Here is an 8492-nt window from a genome sequence, read left to right on the forward strand (position 1 = left end):
ACTGAAAATGTTTTTGCTTCCTCTTTCCTTCTTTTTTCCTCTTTCTTTCTTTTCTCCTCTTTTGAGTTATATTTTGAATACAAAATGTACATCACGCCTAACACTATACATACATACATACATACATACATACATACATACGTACGTACGTACATACATACATACATACATACGTACGTACGTACATACATACATATATATAATGTAGACGAGTAGTATATTCTTGGTCAAGACATATAACCGGTCAGAAAGTTGGTATTGGTTTCACGTACGTCTACTTTTACACTTGGCAACATGTAGACGATTAAGCAGACCTGCTCTGCTGGTGTGTGTGTTTGTTTCCGCCAATGTTTGACAACCGATATTCGTTTGTTACATCCTCGTATCATTAGCGGTTCGCCAAAAAAGAACGAGAGAATAAATTATCAGACGTGATAAAAAGAAGTACCATCGTTGATTGTTCGAGGAAGCCTTTCAGCGTTGCCGTAGTAAAATGATTGGAACAAGTACAGACAACGATAAAAGATATTTCACAAACACAAAGGTCATAGAGCAGGCGGGGTCCTATATAAACGGGAGTGGACAATGCAAGCTTTCAATAGCAGTGCGAGCAAGGATCCTTATAGCTTCGTTGGTCTGGATCTCTCTTAAACTCAAGACACGAGATCTATATTACCTGCCTTTATTTCAATCGCCACCTGCTGCAGTTGAGGGATTCCCCGTTCATCGATTAAGAGCATAAAAAATATACTTGCTGACCGGAACCAGAATCATTAGTGCGTCGAAAAAATTTTTTAAATGCTTTGCAGTATTTCTTTGTTCTGAGCTCTTCCAGCTCTTTACGCTCTGAGTTCAAATCCCGTTGAGGTCAACTTTACCGTTCATGCTTTCGGGTGTCGATGAAATAAATTACCAGAAAGCACAGAGGTTGTTGTAATCGACTTGCCTCCTTCCATCAAAATTGCCAAAATTATAAAGAATTTCTTCATAAATACATTTATGTCAGAAAATACATTTATGTCAGAAAAATGTGTCTTGCAATTGAACTGGTTGGCTTTATTCTAATTTTAGCAACGTATTGTTGTTATTTCGATTGTTGTTGTTTAGTTCTAGGTCAGTCTGATCCAGTTTGTTTGTGTGAACCATATTCGAAAGAATTAGCACCATATTAACTTTTAGCCTTGTTACTTAAGTAATTCACAGGAATGGTCTAGTCCTGATGACGATTTGGTTGAGTCAACAAGAAAGACGCTATCAGTTCTTGAAAGATATATATCGAGGTGTGTGTATATGCATGGCTGTTCGTGCGTATTTGTTTGATTGTGTGAAACTGTGCGTGTACACACACACACTCACACACATACACACACACATGCACACACACATACACACACGTATATATTTAATGTACATATGTATATATTATGCATGGTTGTTTGTATTTGGGTATATACGTGTATATATACAGGTGTGGCTGTGTGGTAAAAAACTTACTCTTCAACCACATAGTTCCAGGTTCAGTCCCACTGCATGGCACATTGGGAAAGTGTCTTCTACTATAGCCTCGGGCCGATCAAAGCCTTGCGAGTGGATTTGGTAGACACAACTGAAAGAACTGTCGTTGTATATATATATATATATATATATATATATATATATATGATTGATTGATTGATTGATTCTAGTTTCAGCTTATGAGCTGTGGCCATGCTGGGGCACCGCCATTTGATGTTGCTACTTGGTTTCACTTCACGAAAGCTTTCTAGCAACTGCCATTTGGTGCATGAGAGAGTTCGATGCAGCTGCCCTCATCTGCCCCTCCTGCCGTGAAGTTGGTTCATCTGGGACACCTGACAGGAAGAGATCCAGCTTCATTTTAAAGACATCTGCATCCACCCTATGCAGGTCTCTCAGGTTCTTCGGGAGGATATTGAAGAGCTGTGGGCCTCGGAAGCCCAGGCTATCACAGAATCTTGTCCTACATCTTGATGGCAAGTTTGGAGTCCTAGGCACCACGCAGTGGCGCCAGTTCTGGCATTTGCGTAACTCTCGATGCCAAAGTTCAGGACACGTCCCTCCAGGATCTTCCAGATGTATATTATGGCATATCTTTCCCGCCTACGCTCCAGGGAATATAGTTTTAATCTCTTGAGTCTTTCCCAGTAGCTTACATTCTGCATAGAGGCTATCCTCTTCGTGTAGCTACGTTGGATCGCCTCGAGCTCTGTGATCACTTGACACTGGATGGTGACCATAACTGAGAGCAGTAGTCAAAGTGGCTTAGGACAAGTGTCCTCCAGAGGCCCATCATGGTTTCTTGTTCTCTTGTTCTAAAGGTTCTGAGGATCCATCCGGCCAGTCGTCTACATTTCATTGCCAATTTAGCAACATGTACACGAAAGGTCGCGTCATCACTCATGTAAATACCTAGGTCACGCACTGATTGTGCCTCTGGGATTGCTATTCCTCCGGGTCCAGTGTATTCATCGGGTATTGCATTTAGTTTTGCATGCTGATAGTATATAATATATATATTATATATATACATACACACACACACACACACATATATATTATAATATATATATATATATATATATATTATATATAATTTCAACAATTGAGGGTAAAATTAATTAATTAATTAATCAATTTCACCAAGTATTCAGTATGCAAAGGGACCATTTAAGGCAAATTCAAATTATTACATTATATAAAAGGGCTTAGTAAAATAAATTACTTTGCCGCATACTGAACTCGTTAGAAATAGCAGCTAAAAAAACTATTTCTAACACTTAAAGAAAACCTCTCTCATATAGTGTTTGCTCAATTCAACTCAAGAAAGTATGAGGGTAGAGATTAAAAAAAAAAAAAATCAAATGCAAAGTTATTTGAGTACGTACGTTTCAAGATTAGCCAAAATCGACCCTTCTCTCATCAGCTCAGATGCCCTTGTTTGAATTTGAAAACACTGAAAATGGGAGCATACCCTTTCGGCTTGTTATCGCTTCTGAAGATCTGCTCCAAACTAACAGTGCCAACAAACTCAAATATGCAAGAGAAAAATTTCTTCTGCTCTCCCCTTTCCACCAGCGTGGGTTAAAATCAGCAAACACTATGCTTTTTTCGGTAAAATCCGAGACAATTAAAGAGAGAGATGAATTATAATTTCAACAATTGAGGGTAAAATTAATTAATTAATTAATCAATTTCACCAAGTATTCAGTATGCAAAGGGACCATTTAAGGCAAATTCAAATTATTACATTATATAAAAGGGCTTAGTAAAATAAATTACTTTGCCGCATACTGAACTCGTTAGAAATAGCAGCTAAAAAAACTATTTCTAACACTTAAAGAAAACCTCTCATATAGTGTTTGCTCATTCAACTCAAGAAGTATGAGGGTAGAGACATTAAAAAATCAAATGCAAAGGTTATTTGAGTACGTACGTTTCAAGATAGCCAAAATCGACCCTTCTCTCATCAGCTCAGAATGCCCTTGTTTGAATTTGAAAACACTGAAAATGGGAGCATACCCTTTCGGCTTGTTATCGCTTCTGAAGATCTGCTCCAAACTAACAGTGCCAACAAACTCAAATATGCAAGAGAAAAATTTCTGCTCTCCCCCCCCCTTCCACCAGCGTGGGTTAAAATCAGCAAACACTATGCTTTTTTCGGTAAAATCCGAGACAATTAAGTAGAGAGATGAATTATAATTTCAACAATTGAGGGTAAAATTAATTAATTAATTAATCAATTTCACCAAGTATTCAGTATGCAAAGGGACCATTTAAGGCAAATTCAAATTATTACATTATATAAAAGGGCTTAGTAAAATAAATTACTTTGCCGCATACTGAACTCGTTAGAAATAGCAGCTAAAAAAACTATTTCTAACACTTAAAGAAAACCTCTCTCATATAGTGTTTGCTCAATTCAACTCAAGAAAGTATGAGGGTAGAGACATTAAAAAATCAAATGCAAGGTTATTTGAGTACGTACGTTTCAAGATTAGCCAAAATCGACCCTTCTCTCATCAGCTCAGAATGCCCTTGTTTGAATTTGAAAACACTGAAAATGGGAGCATACCCTTTCGGCTTGTTATCGCTTCTGAAGATCTGCTCCAAACTAACAGTGCCAACAAACTCAAATATGCAAGAGAAAAATTTCTGCTCTCCCCTTTCCACCAGCGTGGGTTAAAATCAGCAAACACTATGCTTTTTTCGGTAAAATCCGAGACAATTAAGTAGAGAGAGATGAATTATAATTTCAACAATTGAGGGTAAAATTAATTAATTAATTAATCAATTTCACCAAGTATTCAGTATGCAAAGGGACCATTTAAGGCAAATTCAAATTATTACATTATATAAAAGGGCTTAGTAAAATTTACTTTGCCGCATACTGAACTCGTTAGAAATAGCAGCTAAAAAAACTATTTCTAACACTTAAAGAAAACCTCTCTCATATAGTGTTTGCTCAATTCAACTCAAGAAAGTATGAGGGTAGAGACATTAAAAAATCAAATGCAAAGGTTATTTGAGTACGTACGTTTCAAGATTAGCCAAAATCGACCCTTCTCTCATCAGCTCAGAATGCCCTTGTTTGAATTTGAAAACACTGAAAATGGGAGCATACCCTTTCGGCTTGTTATCGCTTCTGAAGATCTGTTCCAAACTAACAGTGCCACAAACTCAAATATGCAAGAAAAAATTTCTGCTCTCCCCTTTCCACCAGCGTGGGTTAAAATCAGCAAACACTATGCTTTTTTCGGTAAAATCCGAGACAATTAAGTAGAGAGAGATGAATTATAATTTCAACAATTGAGGGTAAAATTAATTAATTAATTAATCAATTTCACCAAGTATTCAGTATGCAAAGGGACCATTTAAGGCAAATTCAAATTATTACATTATATAAAAGGGCTTAGTAAAATAAATTACTTTGCCGCATACTGAACTCGTTAGAAATAGCAGCTAAAAAAACTATTTCTAACACTTAAAGAAAACCTCTCTCATATAGTGTTTGCTCAATTCAACTCAAGAAAGTATGAGGGTAGAGACATTAAAAAATCAAATGCAAAGGTTATTTGAGTACGTACGTTTCAAGATTAGCCAAAATCGACCCTTCTCTCATCAGCTCAGAATGCCCTTGTTTGAATTTGAAAACACTGAAAATGGGAGCATACCCTTTCGGCTTGTTATCGCTTCTGAAGATCTGTTCCAAACTAACAGTGCCAACAAACTCAAATATGCAAGAGAAAATTTCTGCTCTCCCCTTTCCACCAGCGTGGGTTAAAATCAGCAAACACTATGCTTTTTTCGGTAAAATCCGAGACAATTAAGTAGAGAGAGATGAATTATAATTTCAACAATTGAGGGTAAAATTAATTAATTAATTAATCAATTTCACCAAGTATTCAGTATGCAAAGGGACCATTTAAGGCAAATTCAAATTATTACATTATATAAAAGGGCTTAGTAAAATAAATTACTTTGCCGCATACTGAACTCGTTAGAAATAGCAGCTAAAAAAACTATTTCTAACACTTAAAGAAAACCTCTCTCATATAGTTTTGCTCAATTCAACTCAAGAAAGTATGAGGGTAGAGACATTAAAAAATCAAATGCAAAGGTTATTTGAGTACGTACGTTTCAAGATTAGCCAAAATCGACCCTTCTCTCATCAGCTCAGAATGCCCTTGTTTGAATTTGAAAACACTGAAAATGGGAGCATACCCTTTCGGCTTGTTATCGCTTCTGAAGATCTGCTCCAAACTAACATGCCAACAAACTCAAATATGCAAGAGAAAAATTTCTGCTCTCTCTCCTTTCCACCAGCGTGGGTTAAAATCAGCAAACACTATGCTTTTTTCGGTAAAATCCGAGACATTAAGTAGAGAGAATGTTGAGTTTGTTGGCACTGTTAGTTTGGAGCAGATCTTCAGAAGCGATAACAAGCCGAAGGGTATGCTCTCCCATTTTCAGTGTTTTCAAATTCAAACAAGGGCATTCTGAGCTGATGAGAGAAGGGTCGATTTTGGCTAATCTTGAAACGTACGTACTCAAATAACCTTTGCATTTGATTTTTTAATGTCTCTACCCTCATACTTTCTTGAGTTGAATTGAGCAAACACTATATGAGAGAGGTTTTCTTTAAGTGTTAGAAATAGTTTTTTAGCTGCTTTTCTAACGAGTTCAGTATGCGGCAAAGTAATTTATTTTACTAAGCCCTTTTATATAATGTAATAATTTGAATTTGCCTTAAATGGTCCCTTTGCATACTGAATACTTGGTGAAATTGATTAATTAATTAATTAATTTTACCCTCAATTGTTGAAATTATAATTCATCTCTCTCTACTTAATTGTCTCGGATTTTACCGAAAAAAGCATAGTGTTTGCTGATTTTAACCCACGCTGGTGGAAAGGGGAGAGCAGAAATTTTCTCTTGCATATTTGAGTTTGTTGGCACTGTTAGTTTGGAGCAGATCTTCAGAAGCGATAACAAGCCGAAAGGGTATGCTCCCATTTTCAGTGTTTTCAAATTCAAACAAGGCATTCTGAGCTGATGAGAGAAGGGTCGATTTTGGCTAATCTTGAAACGTACGTACTCAAATAACCTTTGCATTTGATTTTTTAATGTCTCTACCCTCATACTTTCTTGAGTTGAATTGAGCAAACACTATATGAGAGAGGTTTTCTTTAAGTGTTAGAAATAGTTTTTTAGCTGCTATTTCTAACGAGTTCAGTATGCGGCAAAGTAATTTATTTTACTAAGCCCTTTTATATAATGTAATAATTTGAATTTGCCTTAAATGGTCCCTTTGCATACTGAATACTTGGTGAAATTGATTAATTAATTAATAATTTTACCCTCAATTGTTGAAATTATAATTCATCTCTCTCTACTTAATGTCTCGGATTTTACCGAAAAAAGCATAGTGTTTGCTGATTTTAACCCACGCTGGTGGAAAGGGGAGAGCAGAAATTTTCTCTTGCATATTTGAGTTTGTTGGCACTGTTAGTTTGGAGCAGATCTTCAGAAGCGATAACAAGCCGAAAGGGTATGCTCCCATTTTCAGTGTTTTCAAATTCAAACAAGGGCATTCTGAGCTGATGAGAGAAGGGTCGATTTTGGCTAATCTTGAAACGTACGTACTCAAATAACCTTTGCATTTGATTTTTTAATGTCTCTACCCTCATACTTTCTTGAGTTGAATTGAGCAAACACTATATGAGAGAGGTTTTCTTTAAGTGTTAGAAATAGTTTTTTAGCTGCTATTTCTAACGAGTTCAGTATGCGGCAAAGTAATTTATTTTCTAAGCCCTTTTATATAATATTATATATATATATATAATATATATATATTATTATATGTGTGTGTGTGTGTGTGTGTGTGGTGTGCGTGTGTGTGTGTGTATTTGTGTGTGTGCCTTTGTGTCTGTGCTTGTCTCCCCTACTATTGCTTAACAACTGGTGTTGGTTCCCACACCTTAACGGTTCGGTAAAAGAGACCTATAAAATAAGTGCTAGGCTTACAAGGAATAAGTTCTGGGGTCGATTTCTTCGCCTAAAAAAAATTTAAGATGGTGCTCCAGCATGGCCGCAGTCAACCGACTGAAACAAGTAAAAAAAGAATACACACACCCGCGCGTTTGTATATACACGTATGCAAACACACTCCTGTACGTAATTACCAATCTAGCTAGTTCCCGACCCACCTACATACCTATCTACATTTATACATACACAGAGGCACTGAAAGACGTTACGTCGCGTCTCTGGGCAGCTACGAGTGGCACTTAAAGATGAAAGAACTCCATAGGAAATTAAATAGAAGGTCATAGAGCAGGCGGGGCCCTATATAAACGGGGCCGACGATGCAAGCTTTGAATAGCAGTGCGAGCAAGGATCCTCATAGACTCGCTGATCCGGGATCTCTCTTAAACTCAAGACACGAGATCTATATTCCCTGCCTCCATTTCAAACGTCACTTGCTGCAGGTGTGGGATTCCTCGTTCATCGATTAGAAGCATTAAAACATTCTTGCTGACCGGAATCAGCCTAAAGGTGGAGACTCCCTGTTCGCCCCTTAGGTCCATAAGACTTGCCAATCAGGCCAGTATGAAGGTCATAACTCTTCCCATTTAAAGCTCAGACAGTGTGAATTATTCTTTTATTTACAAATTAACAGAACGTAACGGTGTTCTACCTCCAGTCTGAAGAGAGGTTATATGCCTGCAGCCGTTGGAGCCTTACAAATCATCTATAAAGCTTTATGGATGCGAAACCATTCGTCGCTCTAAGATCGGACATATATTTAGCTTCATGTAAATACATTACTACTCTGCTCTTCAGAGTATCTTCTTCTTTTTTGGATATTTGACCCACTGATATGTGTGTGTGGTGTGTGTGTGTGTGTATGTGTATCTGTATCTATATATCTATGTGTCTTTGTATTTGTTCACCCCACACCTCTTGACAACCGG

This window comes from Octopus sinensis, linkage group LG10, assembly GCF_006345805.1.
Source record: "Octopus sinensis linkage group LG10, ASM634580v1, whole genome shotgun sequence".
In the NCBI taxonomy this organism is placed as follows: Eukaryota; Metazoa; Mollusca; class Cephalopoda; order Octopoda; family Octopodidae; genus Octopus; species Octopus sinensis.